This window comes from Hemitrygon akajei, chromosome 3, assembly GCF_048418815.1.
Source record: "Hemitrygon akajei chromosome 3, sHemAka1.3, whole genome shotgun sequence".
Lineage (NCBI taxonomy): Eukaryota > Metazoa > Chordata > Chondrichthyes > Myliobatiformes > Dasyatidae > Hemitrygon > Hemitrygon akajei.
This window is the reverse complement of record NC_133126.1, coordinates 160,649,667-160,671,701: the sequence shown is the minus strand read 5'-3', so window position 1 is coordinate 160,671,701 and position 22,035 is coordinate 160,649,667. Positions and strand designations below refer to the sequence as shown.

The window sequence follows — 22,035 nt, the reverse complement described above, 5'->3', positions numbered from 1 at the left end:
CCCTCACCCATCCGGACAGATAATGCAGAAGATGGCTGGTGTGTGAGACACAGGGTGGGTAACTTGACTTAATAGGCTTCTTTTACCACTTAGGCTGTGCACTTCCAAAGCATGGCAGAGAATCCTTACACCATTCTGAATGCTCCTTTTCTACCTAGCAAAGTCAAAGGCCAGAGATTCACAGAAATTGATAGGGATATTGAACTTCAAAGAAGATTTCAGCATATCCTCAAATCTTCTTTCACCCGGTAATCACCAATGAAAGCTAGGAATAGAGGGCTGGGAATCTAATGCTGGCGTTAGGAAACTTTGTGTCCAACCCAATGTGGTTAACACAGAAACTAGAGCACTGATGCTGAGCACGATGGCAATGCAAAGTTGCAATATGCCTTTAAAATAAAATCCACTGGGAGTGGAGATAATATTCAGGACTAAAGGAGAACCATTCAACAGTGACGACTCTCCAGAAGCAAAGTCACCCTTACATTGAACTGCATGGTGCAAACAATTTTGACAAGGTCAAAAGGTTCATGAAATTGGCTTAGTGGAAGGAGTCAGCAGCTTGTAGTGGAGGGCCGTTTGAGATTGAAAGCCTGCAGCCAGTGGTGTGCCACAAAGATCAGTGCTCATTCCACTGTTTTTTGTCATCTATATTATGCAATTTGAACAACTGTGTTTAAATTGTCAGTGAATTTGTACATGGCACAAAAATTGGTGATGTAGTTGAAATTGTGGTTACTGTAATAGGTTCCTTAAGGTTGTTATAGCCAGGGGTGGTAATGGGGATCAGTTCTCATTACCTATTAAATAGTCCCAATGCTGTCCATCTCAAACAGCCTCTGACAAGCAAGTTCAACTTCTGGCTTTCATGTGTGGCTTAGCTGCTAAGCCTGGCAGAACAGTTTCTACCGACAGGAGAAGGAGCAAATGTAGGTTACTGGCACCTTAAAACCAGTCACTTCAGACAAATGGGGCCGATCAGCCATGATTGGCAGCTCATCTAGAAGGAAAGTTCTAATCCTAAAGCTCTGCTACTTTGCAGCTATACCCACTCAAAGTGAAGACTTTGGGAGTAAATCCAGAGGAAAAATCCAAAGCACGAGTACCCAAGGCATTGACTTCCATACTGGCTGGCAACTCCTGTGATGCTGCTGTCAACCATCTCTATGGGTCTCTGCCATTCCTTTAGATTCATCAGCTGCATGGAGAGGGGGTGCCTGCTACATGGGCAACAGCTTGCTCTCCTTATCATACTGTCTGGACTTGTGTATCACATAGACAGATGGGACACAACATCCATGGTTGACCCGGAACCATGGAGGGCCTCAGTCAAAAGTGAATAGCTTATCCATGATTACAACATGATCTAGGTGAACTGGGTAGAAGTTGACCAAATGATGACAAATGTAATTTAACACCGACAAATACATGGTGTTGCATTTTGGTCAATTAAAATAGGGCAAGCATGGTGGGGCCCTAGAGTGTTACAGAACCAAGAGAGCTAGGGGCAAGGTAGACATGGCAGTAAAAGAGGCATTTGACAAGTTTGCCTTCATCAGTCAGGGCATTGAGCACAGAGTTGGGATGTTAAAAGGCAACTGTAATAGTTAAGAGAGACTAGTGCTGGAAAGAAAATGCTGGGGAGATTCACAAAGATGTTACTGGGACAGGAAAGCTTAAGTTAGAAGGATAGGCCAGGGATTTTTTCCCCCTCTGGAGAATAGAAGGCTGGGGGTGACTTTAGAAGTTATGAAGGGCATAGACAAGGTTGATGGACATTGTTCCCCAGGGTAAGGAAGTCTAAAAGTAGGGGACTTTGATCTAAGTTGAGGACTTTGATTTTAAAAAAGGGATTACAGTGTGCATATAGAATGAATTGCCAGAGGAAGCTGTAGAGACAGGCACAATTACAGTACTAAATGATATTTGAACAGATATATGGAGATGGTGAAAGATTAGAGCAGGGGTTCCAAATCTGGGATCCAGAGACCCTTCAATTAATGGTAGGGGCAATGGTATAAAAATGGCTGGGAATTCCTTAGTTAGAGAGATTTGGACTGAATGCAGGCTATCTTAGGTAGACAAACTTGATCAGTGTGTATGAGGTTGACAAAGTCTGTTTGTGCTGAATATTTTTATGCCTCTAACATGTCTGCACACTTTCAGACTCAGGGCTCCAAGAAATCACTAAAACATACAAGTTCTTATTGTACTCAACCATGCAAATGCACATTACCAGTTTTATCTCTATTCTTGTCATGATGGTTATTAGTTTTAAAGAAATTTTGCTGGTGTGTTCAGTACATTCTGGCTCTTTAGAAAAGGGAAACAACCATAAAAGTCAGAAGTTAATTTTTGAAGGACTTTACCCTGAAACAAATCCAATTTGAATGCTTCAAACGTAACCAGCCCAGTGGCTGGCAACGACCATGAAGCAGCAGGATTCTTTCCCATCATTCTCTAACTCACTCAGCCCAAGCCAATTTCTTAACTTGAAAAAAAATCCAGCAAAGAAAATCTCTAAGACCACATGCTGCTGAAATTTCATTTATATTCCAAAGGCAAAAGCCTACAGTATTAAATAACTTTCAGTGTGTCTTTTGCACATTGGATGTATTTTTGCGTGCAGTTTTTCTGTTGATTCTACTGTGTTTTTTACATTTACTGTGAACGCCCACAAAAAAACTCTCAGGGTGACAAATATGTACTCTAATAAATTTACTTTAAAATGGCCAGTCATGAAATAAAATACACTAATATAACAGTGTATAACCAAAATTTATAATTATACCTTAACATCCAGTATTAATAATTAATCCAGAATTATCCAGTCAAGATGGCACCAGCGTACAATGCTCCCTTGATCAGCACCTTCCAGATAGCAAACAAAATTATCTTTTTTATTTCTCTTGACTGTTTTCACCTTAAATGTGCACCTGGGACTGGTAGAGCCCGCAATTTACAGTTTGGAGATTGTTTGAGTGATCCAGCACGTTGCTGTCTCTGAGAAGATTCCGGGAAGCGAGCGCGTACTTGGACAGCCTCAATGCATAGAAACTTTGAGATGCGGCGTAAGCTGATATCCGACTCCATTTTGCCATTTGAAGCGTCCATCAATCACTGATTAAAGCATTGGGGAAGAATGAGACATTGAGGCGAATGCAAAAGGCAAGTGAGAGCTCAGCACCAACTGCCCTCCTTTCGATCGCTGCTGGAGAAGTAATCTGTGAGCAGCCTGTCACTGTGTTGCTTGCTGTGGCAGACAGCTAGGCCTTTACACTCCTGTGGTGTCCCTCTCTTTCAATGAATGTTAGTGATATTGCAGGCTGGTGTCGTGGTTCCCTGTTTATGGATTGAACTATTGCATATATGGACTGTAAGCATTTTGATTGCCCACTCCTGTTCCGTTTTCTTGCGCGAGGGGAGGGTGTTTGATGGTTCTTGTTCTATCAGTGTTTTGCATGAGGGGAGATGTTTTTCTTTGAGGTCTATGTTCCTGCTCCATTTTGTGGAGGGGAAGGGGAGGGTTGATGATCAGGATAACCTTTTTTGTATGGGGGGGGGGGGAAAGAGACAGGTTTGGTGGTTTCCACTGAACAACTTTCACGCTCTTTCCTCATTTCATGGCTATCTGGAGAATACAAATTTCAGAGTTGTATATGAATACGTGCTTTGATAATAAATGAAGCTTTGAGTGAGTATAGAAACTAGAACATTGTTTCAAGTCATATTTCCATTCTTTGTACTTTGATTGCTAAAATCACAGAAGTCTTCATTTTGTTTACCAATGTAATAGATTTTTCAAATACTCATTCATTTTATATCTATTAAATAGTCAAATTACTTATGCTTTAAGAGAGAAAAAAGATATACTCTGGGAAATAATTGAGTTATATACTTATATATTTGTGGGTAAAAAAAAGTAGAAAAGTTATTATTAAAAGGATTGTGATCTGTGACAAAACTCAACTAAGGAGGGAACCCTACATTAGAAGCAACTTCCTAGGTGCATTTTGCAATAGCCAAAATGTAAAGTTTCTTCTGCAAATCTATTGCTTTAACATATTACAGGCTGTCCCCATGTTATGAACACCCCTACACAAGCTCCCACATCAAATTTGAGGGTGGTGTGCATACATTCAGTCCTACAAATAAAAAATGACTACAAAAGTGGAAATTTTTCTATCAGCCATGTGCTTTTCATTAAAATACAGTGGAAGCATGAGTTGAGTGATTTGTGCATTTTCTGACTTCATCCATTTCTTCCCCTCCCCCCCCCCCCCCCCCCCACACACAGAATAAACAGTCAACAATTTATCCAACCCCTTCATCAAGATTGGAGAGCACAGGGGCAGAAGCTAGAAGGAGTACAGCTGGCAGACAATAGGGGATATGAGGTTTTTTTTTTGGGGGGGGAGGCAAGATGAAAAAAGCTGGGAGGTGATAGGTGGAAGAAATAAAGTGCTGAAGGAATCTAATAGGAGAGGACAGTGGACGTTGGAAGAAAGTGTGAAGGGAAAAGAATACCAGAAGTTAGATTAACCTTCTGACATGCCTGACTTTGAGTTCCTCCAGCATTTTGTGTTGCACAAAATTAGCCCCCTTTATTTAATACAAAGCTGCTTAAACAGTTTTGCTCATATTCCCATTGCAAGTGATAGTTGCAGAATTCTATTTGCAAAGCAACAATCACACACAATAGGAAAACAGGAACTTTAACCACTGGGATGAAAAAATACAGGTATACAGCTTTCCTGTCAAATTTGAAGATAAATAATTAATGGCAGATTAAATTTGAATCATCTTGCTCCACTAGTTTACCAAAATGCATTTAGTTATTTGAATAAAATCCACAATTTTCACATTGCACTCATGCACATTATATGCCACATGAAAAGTATACTTTCTTGATTTTTTCCCTCTCATCATGTCTCAACAGGTATCCATTCCTTTACTCATTACACCGATATGTACAAAGGAAAGGTGGTAATCATGAAGTCATCAAGTCTAAGCCCAATCCACTCCTTCAGTGTTCATGCAGGTTTATTCCCAACAGTCCTCGTCTACTTTCCCCATCTGTTTGATTCACTTTATTAGTTCCAGCTGACCACAACCAACTTGGAAATCAATCTCAGACCCTGGTGTCTTTTAAATAATGTTTACATAGATAATAACTAATGCAAATATAGAATACCATTCATAAAAGCAAATACATATTTGGAGCACAACAAAAGGAAATAAAATAACCAATCTTAAAATTCTCTGGCTAGCCACTCATCTTTGATCCATCACCAATCCTAGCTCATCCAAGAATCTGTTGGAACCCTTCAACTCCAGCCAGGTCTCTTGTCGACAATGAATTTCCAGTCCAGCAGTGCAATACTGTGAAATCCAACCCCCATTTCCAGACCCTTCTGTGGTCTTGCCCTTTCTTTTCCCTGCATTTTAGTTCTACCACCCTCATATTTACTGGAGCAACCTTGGACTCAATCACTCCAGCACGAGAGGCCACGCTTCAAGCTCTATGGCCACCAAGTCTGTAATTCTCAAGACTTGAAATTGGTTAGCAAAATACTTGCAGTCTGTCTACATGGACCACCTTGGGCTTTATGTTGCATGCAATTTTTACTTCTTCCCACTCTGACCTGTCCAACTTCAGTCTTCTCCATTACTATGAAAGGGGTCAAACAAACTGGAACAACAACATCCCATATTCCATTTGGGTATCTTACAACTCAAATTATGCATTTTCCAATTTCAGGTAGCACACACCAAATGCTCCCCTCCTACACAGATCCACCGAGTTCACAACTGCTCTTTCCTCAGTACTGATGGAGGATCTCAGCTAAAAGCAGAGACCTGCTGCTTTTGATTCCACAAATACTACTTGACCTAAGATTTTCCCCCCAGTATTTTTGTTTCAGAGCTCCCTTTCTACCACTGATTTAAAACCCCCATAATTGCTACTCTTAAAAGCACAGTGGTTAACAAACACTTTACAACACCAGCGATCCAGGTTCAACTCCGATCAGTGTCTGTAAGGAGTTTGTATGTTCACCCCACGAGTTTTCTGCAGCTCCTCCGGTTTCCAAAGACATACAGTCAGGATTAACAAGCTGTGGGTGTGCAATGTTGGTACCAGAAACATAGCAACACTTGGAGCTGCCCGCACCACATCCTCAGGTTGTGTCGGTAATTGACACAAGCAACACATTGCACCATTTCAATGGACACGTGGAAAAACAGAGCAGAAAAAAAACACCTAATCTTTAGAACCTCTCATTTTAAACAAGGTGTCCAATTGCTAATGCTATGGCAAATCTCGAGATATAAAGATGTCCTGAAAACAAGAATGTTCTTGTTTAAAGTCCACCCCCCCCCCACAAGGTAGGTTCAAACAGAAATCCTGCAAAATTTTTACAACTATGACTTTATTTTATCAGCATTTTTACTTCAGTTTTGTAAAAGGTGTATCCACTATATTGAGTTATCCACATTTCTTTCAAAAAGAGGGCTCTCCACCACAATGGCCTTTTATACCACTTCTTAAGAATTGATGGCTGCTGTTTAAAATTAACCTGCCTTACTGTCCATCAGCATTATTACTCGGAGACTCAATCTTCCTTCTTGTTATTTAAACTGACAAACCAAGCAGCAAAGTGTGAAGTATTCAAAGTAGTTCTGGAGCTCGGTGGGTCACCGCTGCCGCATGAAAGATTGCCGCACTTCCCCCGGAGGCAATCAGCAAACACGCCATTCCTGCGGCAGCCAGCAGCTGTTAACAGCTCGCACTGAGATCCATCAGTGGCACAGCTGGGCCGGAGGGAGCTGGCTCCATGCCTGAGGGGCCTCAATTGGACCCCTGTCTACTTCAATCCTTTCCTGCAGGAATTGCAGCTTTACAGACTTCTGACAGACAGCCATCGATGTCTCATTCGCGGATACAAACGCAAGTTTCTCGGTGATTCAGACAATTCCAGCGCGGTGCCTGCAGCTTTTAAGGTCGGCGCTAGCTTTCTTAATTTGCCTTCACTCATGTGATGCAGACCACAAGCTTCTAAGGAATTTACGCAACCGCGATGGAATTTTCGGTGCTTGTTTATATAACTAACATCTCTTAAAACAATTAGAACTACTCAGTTTCAACCACTACCTGGAAAGTTAATACCTTCTCTCAATGCAACATTAAAATTGTACTGTTTTGTGTCTGTATACATTTGGTTTTCACTAATTTTTATGCTTTACCTTTGCTTGCTGTTTTAAAGTGCACTTCCTTTTAGAGAAAATACCCGGGTCTCGACACGATCGTTAAGAAGTGAAAAGTCTCTATTTTTGATCAGCCCCCATCATAATTAACATCCTGTAGAACTGACAGGAATCTGGCTGCAAACTTTTATTTAAAAAAAACTACTTGGGAGCAGAACATCTGGTTGTTTTGATTACTCATCCTTAATCAGACTGGTTGTCTTTTTTCCTGTTTTCAGGAACTCCCACTTTTAAATAGCTTATCATTTCGCAGTGAAATCGTGACACGTTTGAGATCTTGAACCCCAGATGAATTTACCAGCGCTAATAAAAGTGGTAAGTCAAAAGTTAGAATAGATTCTTTGGGTGGAACAGAACCAGATAAAATCGGTTGAATGTATTAAAATGCTTAACAGGAATTAAATGGATGACTTCTAGTATTTTTAATACCAAAACAAAAAAATGGCATTTAATGCACTGTATCAGGTAATCATTAGACTATGACACTTTATTCTGATGAGTGGAGATGGTGCAGTCTCAATTGCTTCACATTCAACAGCTCACATACCGTAATTAGTTTTAACTGTTACTATCTCCAGTTCAGTCTTGAATTCAGGAAGCTAGTTATTATTAGCAAGATTGTGCACATTATGAAAAGAGAACTAACTAAGCCTGCCTAAATTAGACAGGGATGAATGGTTCTGGTCTCTTGTTGGTAACTTCCAGACCCTCCCATTCCATCAAAATTCAACAATTCTATTTTTACATCATTGTGGAATCACATTTGCCAAAGGGAAGGCAATAGGTTAAGGAGACAGATGACCCATCAATATTTTGAGGGGTACCTAAAGCATCAGCCTGTCTGTCACACCCATAGCAACATTAGAATTCAATGCAAATTTTTTTTAAAAATGGAATAGCATTTTAAGTATTTTGCTTTACTTTTCATGGTATGTTTCATATATTCTTACATTAAAAGCCTGCAGGAGGGGTTTAAGGCAAGGATTCTTTAATGTACTGTTAGATGCTCAGCATTGTTCAGAAACCCATTGCTGGAGTAGTTCAGGCCATCAAGTTAATTCCTCACATCTGAACCAGGTAAATTCAGACTGTGAAGTGTGCACAGGAGCAGATTGCAAAAAACAGCCCTATGGCAGTAATATTTGCTCCAATGAACTGCGCCAGACACAGCCAATAAAACACACAGCTTACTACAACACCGTAAATTAGATTAATACAAGAAACTGTATTACAAAATATTGAATATGGTTCTTACTAATCTCCTCCGCCCAAGCCAAACTGTGCACATTAGGACCAGCAAGTAATAAGTCGTAGGAAGTAGTTCTGAACTTGGATGGTAATATAACATCAGCAATATTTATTCAGCTTTCGGATTTTCTTTTCTTTTGAATTCAATGAATCCCAATGCTCCTTCATAAGATTGTTATGTAGCTCCACCTGCATACTTGCCTAATATTGGCTATTTCATTGACTCATTGAACATTTCTACCTCCCCCTATAATAAGTGTGTTGCATTTGTATGCTGTTCCATAAATTTCAGGTCATTTAATTATTCTGTGATTTAATTACTTAATCTAGTGATTAGAAGCAGAATTCAAAGGAATTTAGGGATTAATCAAATGTTGTCATTTGTAACTACAAAGGATTGTAAACAGAGTAACATGGACTGGCAAAATACACCTAAACTTGAATTAAACTATGGATTGTAAACTTCTGCTTTATCAGGGCTATAAATGTTGGGGCAAAGTCCTTGTCCCTGGCAAAATCAATTTGAACTAATATTGAAATATTAAGCTCACAATGTAAACTCAACTTATACTTTCTACTGGCTGTAGATGACTGTTTGCTTAAGACCATAGGACATTGGTGAAGAATTTAAAACTCAAAGTAAATTTATTATCGAAGTACACCATATACAGCACTGGGATTCACTTTGGAAGATGTTGGAGTTGATTATTAAGAATGAAGTCTCAGGGTACTTGGAGGCACATAATAATATAGGTCGTAGTCATCATGATTTCCTCAAGGGAAAATCTTGCCTGACAAATCTGTTGGAATTTTTTCAAGGAATAACAAGCTGGATAGGCAAAGGAGAATTGGTTGATATTGTGTAGTTGGATTTTCGGAAGGCCTTTAATTTTTCTCAGCTCAAGCTGTAAAAACCCGAGGTGTACGCATAACTGAGCACACTTATTTTTAATTGCTAGGGACCTTCAGATTATTCTAGTGGTGTTTAGTATTGTGTCTTTCTGGACATTTGCATGAATATTTCTGTGTAGGCCTAATTGTTTAAAGCTATTACTTAGTGACTTTGGGATAATACCAGTTGTAGATATTACTATTGGGACAATGTACCCTGTTAATGTTCCGTAGTTTTTCAATTTCCTCTTTTAATTCAGCATATTTCTGGTGTTTTTCTCTTTTTGATTTACGTATGCTACGTGTGTTTGAAATAGCTATAACTATTAAGTAAGCCGATCTTGCTTGTTTATCCTGCAATATTGTATCCAGACAGTTAATATGAATTGTCCTATCTGTAATAATGGATCAATGATTATATCATTTGTAGGACAATGACTCTAATACTGGATCATGCTTGTATGGTATCTTTTATGAGTTTGTATTTTAAAACAAGATTTTGGTGAATGATGTTTGTCACTTGATTGTACTGGTATAAGTAATCAGATTGAGTTAAACTGCAGCAGGATCCTGTAATGTGTTGCATTATTTTGGGTTTCTCTTGGCATTTTCTGCATTTATTGTCTTGCATTTATTGGTCTCCTATTATGTACTTTGATATGTTTTTTGTGAACTATCTGGTCCTGTATTGTCACAAGGAAACCCCTCTGATTCTGAGAAGAGGTCTCCAACTCTGAGCCAGGCGTTCAACGCTTCCTTGTCAACATCAAGTCTGCTCAGATCATGGGGATGTCTTCCATTTGTTCACTTTTACTTCTGTAGCAATAATTTCTTTGGTTTTCTATGTTGTCCTTTCATTTAAGTTCCGTGGTGTGTACTTAACAGAAATGCTCCTGTGGAGTGCTGAATCCTGTTTTCATTGATGTAAACATATTCTTAGAAGTTTTATCTGACTGTTGTGTAATTTTTAATGTCTTTTATTCCTCTTCCTCCTTTTGTCCTAGGTAGCACTAATCTTTCTGCATTGGAGTATAAGACATAGAAACATCGAAAACCTACAGCATAATACAGGCCACAAAGCTGTGCTGAACATGTCCTTACCTGAGAAATTACCTAGGGTTACCCATAGCCCTCTATTTTTCTGAGCTCCATATACCTGTACAAGAGTCTCTTAAAAGACTTTATCGTATCTGCCTCCAGCACTATCGCCAGCAGCCCATTCCATGCACTCATCACTCTGCGTATTAAAAAAAAACCCACTGATATCTCCTCTGTACCTACTTCCAAGCACCTTAAAACTGTACCATCTTATGCTAGCCATTTCAGCCCTGGGGAAAAAAGCCACTGACTATCCACATGATCAGTGCCTCTCATTATCTTCTACACCTCTATCAGGTTATCTCTCATCCTCCGTCGGTCCAAGGAAAAAAGGGCGAGTTCACTCAACTTATTCTCATAAGGCATGCTCCCCAATCCAGGCAACATCCTTGTAAATCTCCTCTGCACCCTTTCTATGGTTTCCACATCCTTCCTATAATGAGGCGACCAGAACTGAGCACAGTACTCCAAGTGGGGTCTGACTAGGGTCCTATATAGCTACAACATTACTTCTCAGCTCCTAAACTCAATCCCAAGGTTGACGAAGGCCAATGCACCAAATGCCTTCTTAACCACAGAGTCAACCTGTGCAACAGCTTTGAGTGTTCTATGGACTCAGACCCCAAGATCCCTCTGATCCTCCATACTGCCAGGGGTTTTACCATTAATACTATGTTCTGTCATCATATTTGACCTACCAAAATGAAGCACTTCACACAAACTCCATCTGCCACTTCTCAGCCCATTTTTTTGCATCTTATCAATGTCCCGCTGTAACCTCTGACAGCCTTCCACACTATCCACAACACTTCTAGACTTAGTGTCATCAGCAAATTTACTAACCCATCCCTCCACTTCTTCATCCAGGTCATTTATAAAAATCACGAAGAGTAAGGGTCCCAGAACGTATCCCTGAGGTACTCCACTGCTGACTGACCTCCATGCAGAATATGACCCGTCTACAATGACACTTTGCCTTCTGTGGGCAAGCCAGTTCTGGATCCACAAAGCAATTTCCCCTTAGATCCCAAGCCTCCTTACTTTCTCAATAAGCCTTGCATGGAGTACCTTATCAAATGTCTTGCTGGAATCCATATACACTACATTTACTGCTCTTCCTTCATCAATGTGTTTAGTCACATCCTCAAAAAATTCAATCAGGCTCGCAGGGCATGACCTGCCTTTCACAAAGCCATGCTGACGATTCCTAATTATTTAATGCCTCTCCAAATGTTCATAAATCCTGCATCTCAGGATCTTCTCCATCCACTTACCAACCACTGAAGAAAGACTCACTGGTCTATATTTTCCTGGGCTATCTCTACTTCCTTTCTTGAATAATGGAACAACATCCGCAACCCTCCAATCCTCCAGAACCTCTCCCGTCCCCATTGATGTTGCAAAGATCATTGCCAGAGGCTTAGCAATCTCCTCCCTTGCCTCCCACAGTAGCCTGGGGTATATCTCATCCGGTGTCAGTGACTTATCCAACCTGATGCTTTCCAAAAGCTCCTGCACATCCTCTTTCTTAATATCTACATGCTCAAGCTTTTCAGTCCACTGTAAGTCATCCCTACTATCGCCAAGATCCTTTTCTGTAGTGAATACTGAAGCAACATATTTCTTATGTACCTCTGCTATCTCCTCCGGTTCCATACACACTTTCCCACTGTCACACCTGACTGGTCATAGTGTTTTATTGTTGTTCTTTTTTTTTTCTCTCAGCTCAAACTGGTAAAACCTGAGATATGGGCATAGCCAAACACACTCATCTGTCAATTGCTAGGAATTTTCGGACTATTCTAGTGGTGTTTATGTGGCTTTTTTAAGATTTACATCAATATCACTGTGTAGCCCTACTTGTTTAATGCTATTGCATAGTGCCTTTGGGATGATACCAGTTGTAGATATTGGGATAATATATACCTTGCTTATGTTCCATAATCTTTCAGTTTCCTCTTTTAATTCAGCATATTTCTGGTGTTTTTCCCTTACTGATGATTATCATTCACTTATTATTATTTCTTTGTACAGTTTGTTGTAATTTGCACATTGGTTATTTGTCCTGTTGGGTATTGTCTTTCATTCATTCTATTATTTCTTGTATTTACTGTGAATGTGGGTAAGAAAATTAATATCAGGATTGTATATGGTGACATATATGTACTTTGATAATAAATTTACTGTGAACTTTGATTTTTGAACTATGCATCTTTCTTAGTGTTGAGACATGGTCACCGCCTATCCAGAATACAAAACACAAAGCAAATATTTGAATATACCAATGGTATGCAAAGAGAACTTTGCATTATGGGATGTTAAACAATGACTTAACATATGGCTTGAGGTGTTATAATATCATTGGTACATTTCAGAATGAAAATCAGTGTCAATAACTATATCTAATCACATTTAATAATTCATACTTATTATCCTCCTACCAAGCCAGATTGCCTAGAATTCTGATAGATGCCTGTATAAATTAATAAATAGGAATGTTACAAACTTCCAATTGTTTATATCCAGGATATGTCCAAAATTCAGTCAAATATAATTTATTACTAATATATCTTGATTGGATTATTTATATAGTGATTCAGATTTCTTTAATAAATCACCTTCCACAATCTATTCAATTATAGAAAATGGGTTTTACTTCGCAGTTCTTTGCTTGGTTCCCACATCAGATTATCTAGCCGTTTCATGGCAAAGGTTGTTCTGGATCCAGTGGGTCAATGATTCTAGTTTGTATGGGCCATCGTCCATGTTTGGACAATAGAAGAGGTTGAAAGCTTCAAAATGATGTAAATACACTTATGGAGTGAAGGTTGCAGGTTGTCATAAAGCTGAGGATGTCTTCATGCACTCAGTAAACACTCACAAAGAGAACACAGAAAAGGGAAAGAGACCACCATAAGAAAGAAATCACCCATCATACCTAAAGGGCCTTTTAAAGTGATTATCAACTCTTTACCTATTATTACTGGTTGATTTCTTCTTCTGGCTATATTTGTGTTTGATAAGGAACTTTAAGTGGCAAAATTATAAAAGGTTTTTATTTGATTTTGAGGGCCTCTGCACAAACCAGTTGCTCTTAGACAAAATTAAAGGCATGCCACTTAAACTGCAGCATGCCTGGGACATGAGCAAAGGGCGCAAGGAGTTCGAATGCAGCACTAAAATAAAGAAGTGGAAAGGTTCTCAGCAAATTATTGCACCCAAGTCTCCACTGAGTCTCTGTTTTTTATTAAAGATATCCTTATCGATATCTACCATGCAATGCAGTCATGATTGCTACTGGACATCTCTTCAAGACACACTTTTGTAATAACTGATGCAGTGATAGCTTCAAAAAGTTTAATGTATTTGGATTATTTGGATTTGAAGATGTATGCATATTCAATGATTACAGTTTACCCCTTGAGCAAGTGAAATCATTCTAAGTCAGCTATATATAGTTCCTTCTCTTCTGCCCACAGCCTGCAGGCAGCTGGTGCATGTGGCTCTGCTAAGACTGCACCTTTCCCCTTGTGTCTGGAACCATTGACAGCATGCACACCTCAGTAACTCCTATTTTATATTTATCCTTTTTCATAACAATGCTCAATCTACTTCAATGATGATCAATAATGCAAAAATGTTTTCCTATCATTACCTTCCATTTGCAAAATCATTCCCTAAAATTAAATGCAGAATTGCACTTGATTCTTCTTAAACTGGCTGCATAATGGCTAAAAGGTATTCTGAATTAAATTTAACAATGTTGTGCCCTCCATACCTTTTACACTGGCATATTTAAAGTCTCACAATAACTGCCAAGTGCTTTGACATTTGGCAGAAATATCTGCATAATGTTGCTCTTTTCTCTGTATAGAAATGTTTGGGGGTCTATAGTATATAACCAAAGTGTGATTTCCCCCCCCCCCCCCATTTCTGCTTTGTAACTCTACCCACATGGTTTCTATTGATGATCCTCCTAACATATGCCCTCTTAAGTTCATGACTCCACCGAACATTGCCCATTTCCTTTTCTATACTCTGTCTCATCTGAAAACACTGCTACCAGGAATATTAAACTGTGTCATTGCACTTTAAGCTAAGATTCCTTAAATGCTATAATGTCACACTCTGTGTTCCCAACATATTACCGGTAGCCATATTTATGATTATTCTTGCATTTGGGTAGAATCAGAAACAGGTTTATTATCACTGTGTTGAGTGAATAGTCATGACCATTAGTAGGGGAGTCTAGGACCAGAGGCCATAGCCTCAGGAAGAACATTACTTTAGATTGGAGATGTCTAAATATCTTTAGCCAGAGGGTGACATATCTGTGGAATTCATTGCGACAGATAACTCTGGATGCCAAGACAGTGGTTATATTTCAAACCAGAGTTTGATAGGTTCTTGATTAATAAGGGTTTCAAAAGTTATAGGGAGAATCTGGGAGAATGGAGTTGGATGGATAATAAATTGACCATGACTGAATGGCAGGACAGTCTCGATGGGCCGAAGGGCCTAATTCCACTCCTGTGTCTTCTGGTCTAAAGTGACAGTTTATCGCTGAGCACAAAGAAATGACTGGCGTCTTATTGGAGCAGAGATCACTGCAATGCTGTGAGGTTCTCAGAAGCCCTTTAGATACAAGAGTCCACCGCCTCGGTTACTGCAGTCTGAACTTCCTTGGCATCTAGCTAGCTTTGCCTGAGAACAGCTTGTGTTTTCACAGCAGGCAGTCAGAGGCATTGGAGGTAGTGACATCAGCAACGAATGTAATAACATCAACACTAGATCCAGATGTGTCTGAAAATAATTGGCAACTGTTTCCATAATGGAAAAGATGTGTGAAAGTTCTCACAAAGCTGTACTCTTCTCTGTTCCTTGACATTGATGCAAACCTTTTGGTGAACTTCCCAATGCACTTAGTATATATTTAATTGTGCATACTCAGCCATCTTCTGGCAAGTTTGCACTCGCACCATGCTTGCCTGTCTCCGTGCCCCTTAGGAGTGCAGACACACTTCCCTCTGTGTTGTCCTCTAAACCATGCACGGCTAGCATCTGAACTGATGACAATATAGTTTTCTTTTTTTGTCTTAAAACAAAATAAAATGCCAAATGTTGGGAATCTGAAAGGGAAACAGAAAATGCAGGAAATGCTCAACAGGTCGATCAGTATTTGTGTAGAGAGAGAAAAATGGTTTTAATGTAATGTCATTGTCCTGAAAAGTTAACAGTAGTTCTCCCTACAATTCTGCCTGAGCCAGTCCAGCTTGAAGAAGTCTCTGAATAACTACCACCAATGTATCACCTGTGGAACCGGAGGAGCCAACACCCTTGACCACTCTTATACCACCGTTAAGAACGCTTGCTGTGCCATCCCAGTCCCATCACCAGGCTTTTCTTTGACTCCTGGCGTACAGGAGGAGACTAAAGACCAGAGCATCAATGGTGAGGGCCAAGAAGGGTGGCACGGTCAACACAATGCTCTACAGTACCAGTGATCCAGTTCAATTCCCGCCTCTGCCTGTAAGAAGTTTATCCATTCTCCCCATGACCACATGGGTTTCCTCCCACAGCCAAAAACGCACTGGTTGGTAGGCTAATTGGGCATTATATATTGCCCTGTAATTACGCAGGGATTAAATCAGGGGGGTTGCTGGGCAGTGCAGCTTTAAAGGCTGAAAGGACCTATTCAGCTCTGTATCTCAATCAATAAATAAAGATTATGCTTAAGGGAGGCAGAGGAGCACTTATAGGACTGGATAATATTTAGGGATTCATCTTTCATTCTGAATGAATACACTGCAGTTGTCACTGACTTCAAGAACTATGTGGGTGAGTGCATGCCTCTAAGAACATACCAGAAAAGACAAACCAAAAGCTGTGGATGAACCAGGAAATACGTAGTTTGCTGAAGGCCAGATCTGTGGCATTCAGGACCGGTGATCCAGAACTATACAAGAAGTCCAGGTATGACCAACGGAAGGCTATTCTGATTAAAGTTAGAGGCAGAATCAGATGCATGTCAGCTCTGGCAGTGTTTGCAAGCCATTACCTCCTACAGTGCAAAACCTAATATCATGAATGGCCGTGATGCTTCACCTCCAGATGAGCTCAACATCTTTTATGCATATTTTCAAAGAGAGAATTAAACTACGTCTGTGCAAATTCCTGAAGCATCTGGTGACAAAAGTGATTTCTGTCTCATAGGCTGACGTCAGAATATCTTTGAAGAGGGTGAACCCTCACAACGTATCAAGCCCTGATGGTGCACCTGGTGGGGCAATGAAAATCTGTGCCAGCAAACTGGCATAGATGTTCAAGGACATCTTCAATCTTTCACTGTTGCAGTTGAAGGTTCCCACTTGCTTCAAAAGGGTGACAATCATACCAGTACCAAAGAAAAGTAGGGTGAGCTTTCTCAAAGACCATCGCCCAGTGGCTCTCACATCTACTGTGATGTTAGCCACGGCCACAATCAATTTCTGCCTAGGCAAGGACCTAGACCTGCTTTAATTTGCCTATCGCCACATTAGGTCTACAGCAGATGCAATCTGACTGGCTCCCCAATCAGCCCTGGACAATAGCAATACTGTACCTACATCAGGCTGCTGTTTATTGATTACAGTTCAGCATTCAATACAATCATACCCTCAGTACTAACCAACAAGCTCCAAAACCTGAGCCTGTGTACCTCCCTCTGCCACGAGATCTGAGACTTCCCCATCAGGAGACCACAGCCAGTGCGAATTGGAAATTACATCTCCTCCTTGCTGACAATCAATATTGGTGCACCTCAAGAATGTGTGCTTCGCCCATTGCTCTACTCTCTCTACACTCATGACTGTGGCTAGGCACAGCTTAAACACACCTATAAATTTGCCAATGACACAACTGGCAGATTTTCAGATTGTGATGAGGAGGCGTACAGGAGTGAGGAAGATCAGCTGGTTGAGTGGTGTGACAGCAACAATGTTCCACTCAGTGTCAGTATGACCAAGGAATTGATTATGGACTTCAGGAAGGGGAAGTCAAAGGAACACACGCCAGTCCTCTTCTAGGGATTAGCAGTGGAATGGGTGAGCAATTTCAACTTCCTGGATGCCAATGTCTCTGAAGATCTATCCTGAGCCCAACATATTGATAGAATTACAAAGAAGGCACAACAGAGGCTAGATTTCATTTGGAGTTTGAGGAGACTTGGTACGTCACCAAAGACTCTTGCAGATTTCTACAGATGTACTGTGGAGAGCATTCTTGCATTTGAGCAGTGCCTCGCCCTCCATACCAGACAGTGGTGCAAGAATGCACCAAGTTCCCCAACAACTCATGCCTCATCATTTATACATTGTATAAGTGGCAGTTCATTATTTCCTAACTTTCCCTCATCAATAATCATATCCTTACACAGTTACTTGTGTCAAATCGTGCTAAATTACAAAATTATTCTTGTTATGTTCCTGTGCTCCCTGAGCTTGTGGCATTTCCTGACGATTCGTGCCTACTTCTTACTGCTATCATCAAGGAGAAGGTACAGGAGTCTGAAGACGCACACTCAACACTTCAGGCACAGCTTCTTCCCCCCGCCATTAGATTTCCAAATGGACAATGAACCCATGTACACTACCTCACAGATCATTTCTCTTTTTTTTTGCTCTTTTTTGCACTACTTATTTAATATATATTTTTATGCTAATTAATAGTATTTTAATTTATAAGACCATTAGACCATAAGATATAGGAGCAGAATTAAGCCATTTGGTCTATTGAGTCTGTTCCACCATTTCATCATGACTGGTCTAATTTTCCTATCAGCCCCAATCTCCAGTTTCTTCCGCATATCCCTTTATGCCCCGACCAAAGAATTCCACTGATTCATCACTCTCTGGCTAAAGAAATTCCTCCTCATCTCTGTTCTAAAAGGATGCCCCTCTATTCTGAGGCTGTGTCCTCTGGCCTTAGTCTCCCACCATAGGAAACATACTCCCCACATCCACACTATCAAGCCCTTTAAATATTCGATAGGTTTCACTGAGGTCAGCCCCTCATTCTTCTGAATTCCAGTGAATACAGGCCCAGAGCCATCAAACACTTATCATGTATTGTAATGTACTGCTGCTGCAAAACAACACATTTCACAACATATGCCAGTGATTTTAAATCTGATTCTGATTATGTGCAGCATTTCTATCTTCGTGTACAAAATTATTCTTGTTATGTTCCCGTGCTCCCTGAGCTTGTGGCATTTCCTGACAATTTGACACAAGTAACTGTGTAAGGATATGATTATTGATGAGGGAAAGTTAGGAAATAATGAACTGCCACTTATACAATGTATAAATGATGGGGCATGAGTTGTTGAACTTGGATGCAAAAGGGGGCATTAGATATGAAAAATCATTCACTGTCTACAATTTCAGTCATGGCTTCACCAATGGTCACCAAGTAATGTCTCCAATCATCCCTTTTGTGGGATTAGGATGTGCAAGTGTACGTGGTCCTTTCAGTTTGTACATGACTCTCCAGCTATTCTCTAACTTGTTCTGCATTAAGTCAGGAAAATCTCTGTGAGTGCCGAGGTGAAGTAATTTTTGTGGTTGAAAAGTTGGCAGGGTGTACAATGTGTGATTGTGCTTCTGCCAGGACTAAGTGGAATGGTATGCTGATCAAATGAATGCTCGTTGAGCTCTGATAGCAGGTGGTTGATGTGGGTGTGGTGAGCTGAGCAGTCTCATGCTGTGATGCAGTTGACCAGACTGTTACATTTGAAGATGCATTCTGTAATCTTAGAGTTCTGATGTGTGGCACTTTGTCAAAGGCCTTCTGAAAATCCAAGTACAACATCCACTGATTTTCCTTTGTCTATCCTCTTGTTACTTCTTCAAAAAATTCTGACAGATTTATCAGGCAAGATTTTCCATTAAGGAAACCATGCTGACTATGGCCTACTTTATCATGTGCTACCAAGTACCCCAAAACTACATCCTTAATAATCGACTCCAACATCTTCCCAACCACTGAGGTCAGATAAATTGGCCTATAATTTCCTTTCTTCTATCTCCCCGTTCTTGAAGAGTGGAGTGACATTTGCAGTTTTCCAGACCTCTGGAACCATGCCAGAATGTATTTATTATTGAAAGATCATTACTAATGCCTCTACAATCTCTTCAGCTACCTCTTTTAGAACCCTGGAGTGTAGCCCATCTAGTCTAGATGACTTGACTACCTTCAGACCTTTCAGTTTCCCAAGCATCTTCCCCCTAGTAATTGAAACTTCACACACTTATGCCTGCTTACACTCTTGAACTTCAAGCACACTGCCAGTGTCTTCCACAGTGAAGCCGGAAAAAAATACTTATTCAGTTCATCCGCCATTTCCTTGTCCCCCATTAATACAGCTCCAGCACCGTTTTCCAGTGGTCCAATATCTACTCTCACTTCTCTTTTACACTTCATAAGTCAAGACACTTTTGGTATCTCTTTAACATTATAGCTTACTTCTTATTCCATCTTTTCTTTCTTTATAACATTTTTGGTTGCTTTCTGTTGATTTTAAAAAGCTTCCCTATCCTCTACCTTTCCACTAATTTTAGCTCTATTCTCTTTGGCTTTTATGTTGGCTTTGACTTCTCTTGTCAGCCATGATTGTTTCTTCTTTGGAATTTTGCACCTTTTGGAATCTTTGGAATTGCTCCCAGGAATTTTAGCCATTGCTGCTCTGCCATCATCATTGCTATTGTTCCCTTTCAATCAATTTTGGCCAGCTCCTCTCTCAGTCTCTGTAATTCCCTTTAGTCAATTATAGTAATGATACATCTGACTTTAGCTTCTCCTTCCCAAATTGTTGGGCGAATTCTATCATAATAAGATCACTCACCCCTAAGAGTTCCTTTACCTTAAGCTCTCTGATCAATTCTGGTTCATTGCACAGTACCCAATCCATAATAGCTGGGCCCATAGGGAACTCAACCATGAGCTACTCTAAAAAGCCATTTCATAGGCATTCTAAAAACTCCCCCTCTTGGGATCCAGCACTAACCCTTATTTTCCCAATTAACCTGCATATTGAAATCCCCCATAACTATCATAGCATTACCCTTTTGATATGCATTTTCTATCTCCCCTTCTAATTTGTTGACCACATCTTTACTACTGTTTGCAAGTGTGTATATAACTCCCATCAGGGTCTTTTTACCCTTGCAGTTTCTTAGCTCTAGCCACAATCCTATGTCACCTCTTTCCAAAGATTTGATTTCATTTTTTACCAACAGAGCCACCCCAGCCGCCTCTGCTACCTGCCTGTCCTTTCCATACAATGTGCACCCTTGGATGTTAAGCTCTCAACTGTAATCTTCACTGAAAGGCACAATTCAGTGATCTCCACAACATCATACATCCCAATCTGTAACTGTGCTACAAGTTCATCCATCTTGCTCCGTATATTGCATGCATTCAAATGTAACACCTGCAGTCCTGTATTCATCACCCTTTTCAGTTTTTCTCCTTTTACATTGCAATCCGTCCCATTCACTGCAATTTTGCTCTATCATCAGCCTCTCTTTGCTAGCAACCTCACTACACACTACCTCTGTTTGTAAACCAGCTACCCCATGCTCAGCTCTATTCGTTCTCACCCCCCTGCCAAATCATTTAAGCCACCTCCCCACCCCCCCCGTACATCTCCAGCAAACATGGCCACAAGGAAATTGGTCCTCCTCGGGTTCAGGTGTAAGCCATACCCTCTTGTACAGCCCATTAAAAGCTTCTTAACACCAAGGTTGGTAGAATTCAGCACCAATGAAATGGTTAAAATAATGAACTTTGAACAATGAAGGGAACGCCATTGACGTGAAGATGAATCTACATCTACCTAATGTCTATTCATTTCTAATGAAGGTCTCAAGTTGTTTTCATATGAACTTAAATTTTTTTAAATCTTCTTTTGGTATATAAGGAAACAAAAGCCTATTTGTATATTATACAAATTAAAACTGCATAAAATGCATTCCAATAAATCACTGCCAGGATTGGGTTGAACGAATGAAGTTTGGGTAACGTTGCAAGAGAACTCCATATTCTTTAAATTTGATCACATAATTTGCAGCACCTTTTGAACAGATGAGAAGACTTCAATTTAGCATTTATTCAAAAGGATGGGAGAAATGATATTTATCTTTATCAGTTGCACAAATCAATGACAACATACTACTCTCTTCTTTCACAAAACCTCCAGGTTTTCTTTTCCATTGATTTCATTCAGGAGCAGGGTTCCTGACCTTTTTTTAATACCATGTACCAATACCATAAAGCAAGGGGTCCATGGACCCCAGGTTGGGAACCCCTCTTTGGGGGGGATGTAACTAAATTGACAGTTTACTTGTCAATTGAACTAAAGACAAATTTCTCTGCCAAAATTTACTCCAACAGACAAAGTTTTAATCTTGGTAATAGAATAGATTTCTTTTGGCCTGGTTCCTGTCCATCACCTGAGTGGAAAGCATGAGGGGACCCACCCAGCTTCTTCCATTT

The 22,035-nt window shown here is 40.2% G+C and overlaps 1 long non-coding RNA gene across 1 annotated transcript in view; it reads left to right on the top strand.

Moving 5' to 3' along the window:
- The first annotated feature begins 6,773 nt into the window (after positions 1–6,773).
- Positions 6,774–22,035, top strand: part of LOC140725553 (uncharacterized) — a 32,339-nt gene continuing 17,077 nt past the window's right edge. The window contains exons 1-2 of the long non-coding RNA XR_012098373.1: positions 6,774–6,949; positions 7,485–7,581. This is a non-coding gene — a long non-coding RNA (uncharacterized lncRNA). The remainder of the gene's footprint in view (positions 6,950–7,484; positions 7,582–22,035) is intronic.